This window comes from Vicugna pacos, chromosome 21 (genome assembly GCF_048564905.1).
Source record: "Vicugna pacos chromosome 21, VicPac4, whole genome shotgun sequence".
Classification (NCBI taxonomy): Eukaryota; Metazoa; Chordata; class Mammalia; order Artiodactyla; family Camelidae; genus Vicugna; species Vicugna pacos.
In genome coordinates, this window is record NC_133007.1 from 6,552,560 (window position 1) to 6,559,968 (window position 7,409).

Below are 7,409 nucleotides of genomic sequence, written 5' to 3' on the forward strand. Positions count from 1 at the left end.
CTGTGGAACTCTAGCTGTGAATCTTCACAAAGGAGTTCCCAACATGGGGCCTGGCTCACAGCAGGCTCTCCAAAAATGGCTGTTAGGTGCTCAATTTCTGCCTGTGGCTTCCTTCTCCACCCCCACCCAATCCTGGTCAACAGCTCCACACATGGAAACTTGACCTTCAGGAGGAAACAGCCCATGGAACACCCACTGGCAGGAGCCGTCTCCTCCCACTCCCCATTTTGCCCTGCCTGCCCAGCTCTCCCCGGCCAGCATGGCCCCCTTGTCCACACCTGCACAACCATCACCCTCACCAACCCCTGCTGGGCCCGCCCCCTTTCACTTTTCACCTTCCCCTGCAGAGGACTGAACTGGTGCATAGGAAATATACGTCTGCTGGTGAAAAAATCTCAAGCTCTGGCCCAAGGAGCTCAAGCTGCTGAAGTCAGCTGCAAGTTACGGTTTTCCCATTTGACAAATGAGGAAACTGAGGTCCAGGGGAAGCACATGGTCCAGTGTTACTCAGGCAATAAGCAGTGATGTCAGATTTGAGCCCAGGCCTGTCTGATTACAAATGAGATTGTTTTCCACCACAATAGCCCCCTCATCTCCACCTCTACCACTTCATTCCTCTCCTTTCAACTTTCCACCTGGAAATTTGTCCCATTACTTCTAGGAATGCACCCCTTCAGAACTGGCTGCAAGGAGTAGCCTCTCCACTAACTTGCAGCCTGTGAAAATCCACCCCAACCACACACGTCCTCACGATCTCCTCACCTCCAAGGAGTCCCTTTCACACACACCCTCGTGAGACTGCGGTTTGTTGGGGCTTTCTCTTTTTTTCTTTTGGGTTGTCACAATTTTTTTTTAAATCCTACCAAGTGGACTGGGGGTGGAGAAGTCAAATAGTTACTATATTTATACAGTGAATGGGTTTAGGTGATAATAAAGGCAGATGTTGCTATAGCAACGAACATTCTAGGATCCCCTACACATCTTTCTGCCTTTGTGCAAAGTGCGCTGGATGGTAACGAACATCTCCCTGAACGGTCTGTGCAGAGCAGGGCACACTGACCACTGCAGTCAGGTCAGGGCCAGCTCACACATGTGGGGCTCCACAGCTGCCAACACGCTGGCTGCAGCCTTCCAGGCGGACCTGGACGCCAGCACAGCCTCAGGGAGAGCCGTCTGGAGGCTGTGCTGTCTCCCTCCTGGGTAAACGCTCTCCCTTGCTCCCCTTTTCTTTCCCTCTTTTTCATGCTGGTTCTAAATTATGCTAACCAGTTAATAACAGCCTGGGTTATTTTCTGAACACCACTGGCAGTAGAAGGGTAGGGTATTCACTCTGACAGTAACAATAACCCACCTTGGTGTGAAGGAGGGAGCCCCGGGCATGCCCTGTGCACTGTGGGGAGAGAACAGCTGGCCACTCTCCCTGGGACCCCTCATCTCTAGGCTGGGAGTTCTTCCACAACCCTCCTGGCCCCGGGGACCCAGCACCCCAGGTGCCCTCCTTCACTCACACAGTCAAAGCCATCCCTCTGAGCATCACACAAAGCGGAAAAGACCTGGCTGGAACGCAAAGGGCATGTGTTCTAGCCCCGACTATGCCACCTAGGAGCTGCCACCTAGGAGCTGTGGGACCTCTCTGATTGTAGTCCCTGCCCCTGTGAGAGGAGGCTGCATCTCTGGAGAAAGTGCTGGTATTCATTCACAAGTAGGTGAAAATGGTAACACCTGGCAAATGCATTTCCCACCAGTATTTGCCACTGTTTCACAAAATATGAGCCTTAAACCAAAAGAATAAATTCCGAATTATGGAAATTTAGCCATCAGGTAACAGGTGAGGGATACGGTCTCATAGCCATGGGCTCCCATAGTGACCATCTACACACAGGACCATCATTTAATGACATGAACTACACCTGCCCACCATGAAGCAGCTGGGTGTTTCAGAGCTCCCAGGCTGGTATGGGAGGCAGGTGGGTAAATGGCGGTAGATACACGTGATGGATGCTGTGGTGGGTGTGTGCTTTGAGGAGGGACACCGAAACCACAGGGGGGTACTAGCTGTGTGAACTTGGGCAAGCTGCCCAATCTCTCTGAGCCACAGTTTTTTCATCTGTGAATTGGAAATATGTCTGACCCGTAAGGCTGTTTCTGGATACACTAGCCTTCCAATCCCTGCTGGACCGCTAGACCTAGGAAGCTACTCTCTTTGGATCAAAGCTCTTCCAGAGGGGAGCACATGAAGGGGCTCTTCAGATGTCCCCACTTTAGGTAGATTTGCAGCATCCATAGGACGGGGGAGGGTGGTGAAGATCATGCTCTCTTTACTCCAAGAGAACCTCAATTCAACAGCTTTACAAGATGCACAGTGGGACCGATTATCAAATATCTCACCTCCCAGGCCAGGGCTCCCCAACAGATCAAGTCTGAAGTGTCAGTCGTTTGTACTGAAGAAAAGGCTGCCACAGATGATTGAACTCGGCCAATTAACAAGTAAACAAACACACAACAGCAAGCCAGAGCCCTGGCTAATCCAATGGACTCCACTCATTTAATATGACAGGAGTCGTTAAGTTTTAATTAGGACAATGCTGCACGGTGTATTAGTAGGAGTCCTGTAGTATATGTTGTGGAAATAATGAAGGCTTAGCAACGAGACCGGCTTCAGAGCTCTGCTATTAAGCCTTCACTGAGAAGGGAGGTGAGGCTGCCAGGCTCTTTGTGGAAATGACTGGGTTTGGAAATTAGCACTGTTAGAACGATGTAGGTGAGACAGAGTCTGGCAAAGCCTGCAGACTCCAGCAGACCCAGACTCAGCTTACAGGACTGAGGACCAAGCCCACCACTGAACCTCAGGACTACCCAGCTTTGCAGATCTCAACAAGCCTGGGATGCACCCTGACTCTCCCACCCGCAGTGGTCAACAGGGCAGGATGGGCGCTGCCCAGGAGAGCACCGAGGTGGTCACCAGCAGGAGAACATCCCAACTCGGTCTCACTTCAACTCCTCTAACTGAAACCCTCCTCTGCAGACCATTTGCTTCCCCAACAGGAGCAGAATCAAGACTTATACCTGACACTCACTAGTTGGATGAGAACGGGGCCCCCCTCCCTTTCTTCCACTTTCATAATGCGTTCCGTCAAGTTGCTCCATTGTGAGATGTTTCTATTCATGCTCAGAACTTGGACAGCCAGATTGCTCTCCTCCCTCTCGCCCACCCAATTTCAGTCTGAATTCCACACCTCCTGCCTTTCCTTCCTGTCCCTCCCGTGCCCTCTTCCCAGCGGGACCCTGCGATGCCTCTTTCTTCCCTGCCCCTTCCCTGAGGAACTACCATCCTTTGCCTCTTCGCAAAGAAGCATCCCCATCTTGCTCCATCATTTGCAGTTTTAGTCTTTCTTCTCTCAATTGTGGAGCAAGAAGCTTGTCTTTTAAAGCAGTTTCAGGTATCACTGAATAAGCAGAAGATATTTGCCTGGAGAAGGAGACAGCTATTCCTGTCTCCAAAGTCACCACTACATCACAGATGCGCTGAACTGACAGACACAAAAAATGCAGCCTGGGCTGGCTCAGCCACACCACCAAGGTAAGTTGTTCACTTCTCAGCTTCAACTTCCCTTCTGTAAAACGAGGGGATTGTGCTGAACCATTTCTGAGATGCAGAGGAGAAAATGCTCATTTCCCAAAGGCCATCTCTGTTATACTTACTATGCCACTACCCCTGTCCTAGCTCTCTCCTTCTTCCTGCCTCCTTTCCTGCCCAGCATCCCTCTGCCCCCCTCTCCCCTGCCTAACCTCCCTCCCTCCCTATTCCTCTCACCTCCTTCTCCCCACTTCTGTCTCTGTCTTAGAATTCAGTAAGTCATCACCAAGGAAGACAATCTGTAAATCCGTATCTCCATGTTTCTGCATCTCCATCCCGTGGTACCCAGGTTGCTTGACTAGTGGAAACAGTCCCAGAAGCTCTCAGCGTCATAAGGATAAGGAACATTGGTAGAACCGTAACTACTATAATGGAAATGCTTAAAAAGAGCCCACAGTCTTCAGGCCCCTGCAAGGTTGAAAAATAGGGAACTTCAGCTCCTGGGAATACAATTTGGAGCCTTGGACAGTGAATGCATTGGTGGGCGGGACAGGGGGATGGGTGTGTACAGTATCTTGATTGATTCATTTTTTGTGAACTAATATTAATTTAACTCTACTAAGTGCTTGGCATTGAGCTCAGTGTGATTAATGAGTAAGATACCATCGCTGCCCGCAAGGAACTGCACACAGCGGGGGAGAGCGACATGATGGACGATAATTACAGAATGGGGGAGACACGGTGCTGTATGGGGGCACGTCAGAGGCTACTGAAGCCACTCTGGGGGGTGAGAGCAGACTTCTTGGAGAAGGACCAGTGTTAAACTAAGACCTGAAGACTGTCTTCATCTCACTCAGTCTCTCAGCAGCATCTGATACAGTTGATAGCCCCTCCTCCTTGAAACGCTTGCTTCACTTAATTTTCCTCCTCATCTCCTTTGCTGGGGCCTCCTTATCTTCCAAATTTTTAAGTGTTAGGATGCTCCGCTCTTGATCCTCAGACCTCTTCTCTCCTCCACGACCCTCCCTCCCTGGGAGAGCTCGTCCGCGTCTTGGCTTCAAGTACAAGTACCACCTACCATTACAAACCACCAAATTTTTATTTCCCTCTGACCTCTCCCTCTCACCACTAACTCAACAGCTCCCCTTCGAGGTCTAACAGGTATCTTTAACCTAATATGATGGAAACAGAACATGATTTCTACCCTCACCTCCCCTAAAACTGCATCCCCCACAATCTTTCCCTCTCAGGCCAAAACCTGGAGTTATTCCTGAGATCTCTTTTTCTCTCATGCCAACATTCAACGGGTCAGCAAATCTTATGTCATCTCTGCCTCAAACATGCGACCCTTACTTGGCCCCTTCCCACCACCTCCATGGCTCTTATTTTAGTCCAAGCCTCCACATCTCCCACTTAGACTCCCACATTCGCCTCCTAACTCACCACCTCCATTTTGTCCCTAAAATCAAAGTGGTCCTTTAAAACTGTAAGGCCAGTCAAGTTGCTCACATAGTCAAAACCCCTCCATGGTTTCCTATGTCACTCAGAATCAGATCCCAAATCCCTCCCATCCCCTAGCAGAGTCTGCTGTGGTCTGGGCCTCCACCTCTCTGGTCTGGACTCCTTCCACTTCCCCACCAGCTGCACCCCACCACACTCATGGCTCCGGCCACATGGGCCTGGCTCCTGTCCCCTGAGTGTGTGGGGCACCACCCTCCCCTCCTCCCCTAGGTCTTCCCCGTCAGCTCAACCATCTTCCCGCTGCCAGTGCACACTTTTGGCCAAATCCAACCGGGAGTCAGAGGGCAAGGGAGCACTGGTGATACAGTCCTTGCAGTTCAGGTGTAAGGGCACAGAACAGGGCAGAGAAGGATAGAGAGCATGTCTGGGGCAAATGAAGATTACTCAACACATTGATATTTCTGGTTCCTCTCCTTCCAGGCACAAGGTAGGGCCCCGCATTCCCTGCCACCCTTGAAGTCAGGTACAGCATGCAACTTGCCTTGGCTAATGTCACTTCCAGATCTATGTCTTCACGTTCCGCCTTCCACCTGCTGTAGTGACCTGGGAAAGTCCAGAGGATGAAGACAGTCAGCCTGGATTGCAGAATGGTAAAGATGCAGAGCAGCATCCCTGCTGGCCCACAGCAGACAAGTAGCATGCGCCAAAGTAAGCCCCTGAGATCTGGGAGTCATTTTGTTACTGCAGTTTCACCTAGTTTATCCTGAACTTCTTCTCCCGAAATAGCAACCTCCCTCGCTGTTATACCTCAGCATGCCTTGTTTTCCTCCTCAGACGTATCACCACCTGATAAACTGTGATGTTTATGAGCTGTCTGTCTCCCTCCTCTAAAATGTAAACCGTCGGGCAGGTCTTAGGTTCACTACTAATTCCCGGCACCTAGAGCAGCACCAGGTTAATAGCAGATGCTAAACTTCTCTGTTGAATAGATGAATGAATAAATGAGCTCATAATGACTACCATGTGTCATTAATTATGTCCTAGACACAGTCTCAAGAGTTATGTCTGGGCAGTTCTGGGGAAGCGAAAGCTTAAACAATTCACTAAGCTCACCTGGCTTAAGTCACGGAGTGGATCACGAAGGCATTTTGATTCCAGAGCCCAAGCACATGACAGCTTTTCCATGCCACTCCCCAGTATGAAGGGGGTCTGGTGGGGGAATGCAAGAGAAGCCACTTGGGCACAGACGAGAGGCTGGAGAGAGCCAGGCACCTACCTACTACAAAGTGTTAGTTACCGCTGGAACCAAGACGGACAACCTATGAACTATACAGACTAACGGGGAAAATTTTAAATGTTGGCTATGTGAAAACAATGTTAATTATAGTCATTTATGTGAATTGCTTACCATTTCCGCCTAATTACCAGGCAGCACAACAATTATGTAGATCTTTAACTAATGTCAACCTAACTGTGTTGCAAGTTTTATTTGATTATAACGGTAAAGGTGAAAAACAAGAGCTTAGTCCAACCATGAGTTGGTTGCTCATGGAGACTGGTTCTCTGCCCAGAATTTAAAATTAGAGCGGAATTACCTTGTCCTCATACTGCCCGTATTATTAGTGATCTTCCAGGTAGAAGCATTTCATCTGGACTAGAGGCTCCTTGAGGCAGGTACTATCAAATTTTTCCTGGTGGCATTATCCCCTCCCCTCTTGGAGCCTAGCTCAGCCCTGAATAGAGGGGGTGCCTGCGCCACTGTTCCTCTGTTGGTGCTCTGTCTCTGGAAGAGATGGTCCTGGTTCATGTGCCTCTGAGTCTCTTCTCACTGCCTGGAGGCTGAGGATGTGAGATTGGCTGAAAGGTGCCATGTCTATACCAGCTGTGACAGTGGTAAGAACCTTTCCTGAGCCCTGTAACAGGCCTTCAGAGGAAGTGGGGCAAGGGTAGGGTAGAGTGCTTGGTGGCCTGGAGCTAGCTGAGAAGAATCCGTGAAATGTTATAACAAAGAGTGCCAGCTTCCCACCCACCCCAGTACCCATTCTCTCTTTTGAGAGTAAAGAGAGTCTTAACTGGGCACATGGCAGCCCAGAAAAAGGCCATATTCCCAGGATCCTTCGCAGCAAGGTGTGGCCAATGGGATGTCAGCAAAAGTGAGATATGCAAATTGAAGATCATGATTCTAAAAGGGAAGGAGTGAACTTCCCCCTCCTCTTTTCCCTCTTTCCTCTGGCTGGGGGTACAGGCAGGATGTTAGAGCTTAGACGAGCCTCCCTGGACCCAGGATGGAATGCAGGTGTGGAGATGCCAGAGCAGCAAGATCAAAGGAGCCTGGCTGGTGAGAACTGTGGGCCTGCGTCATCACACCCTT

At 50.0% G+C, this 7,409-nt stretch overlaps 1 long non-coding RNA gene across 1 annotated transcript; it reads right to left on the reverse strand.

Moving 5' to 3' along the window:
- Window positions 1-5,472: 5,472 nt before the first annotated feature.
- On the reverse strand, window positions 5,473-5,965 carry LOC140687995 (uncharacterized). The gene is made up of 2 exons (XR_012062636.1): window positions 5,846-5,965; window positions 5,473-5,641 (listed from the first exon to the last, which is right to left on the reverse strand). It is a non-coding gene; the product is annotated as an uncharacterized lncRNA (long non-coding RNA).
- Window positions 5,966-7,409: the final 1,444 nt, after the last annotated feature.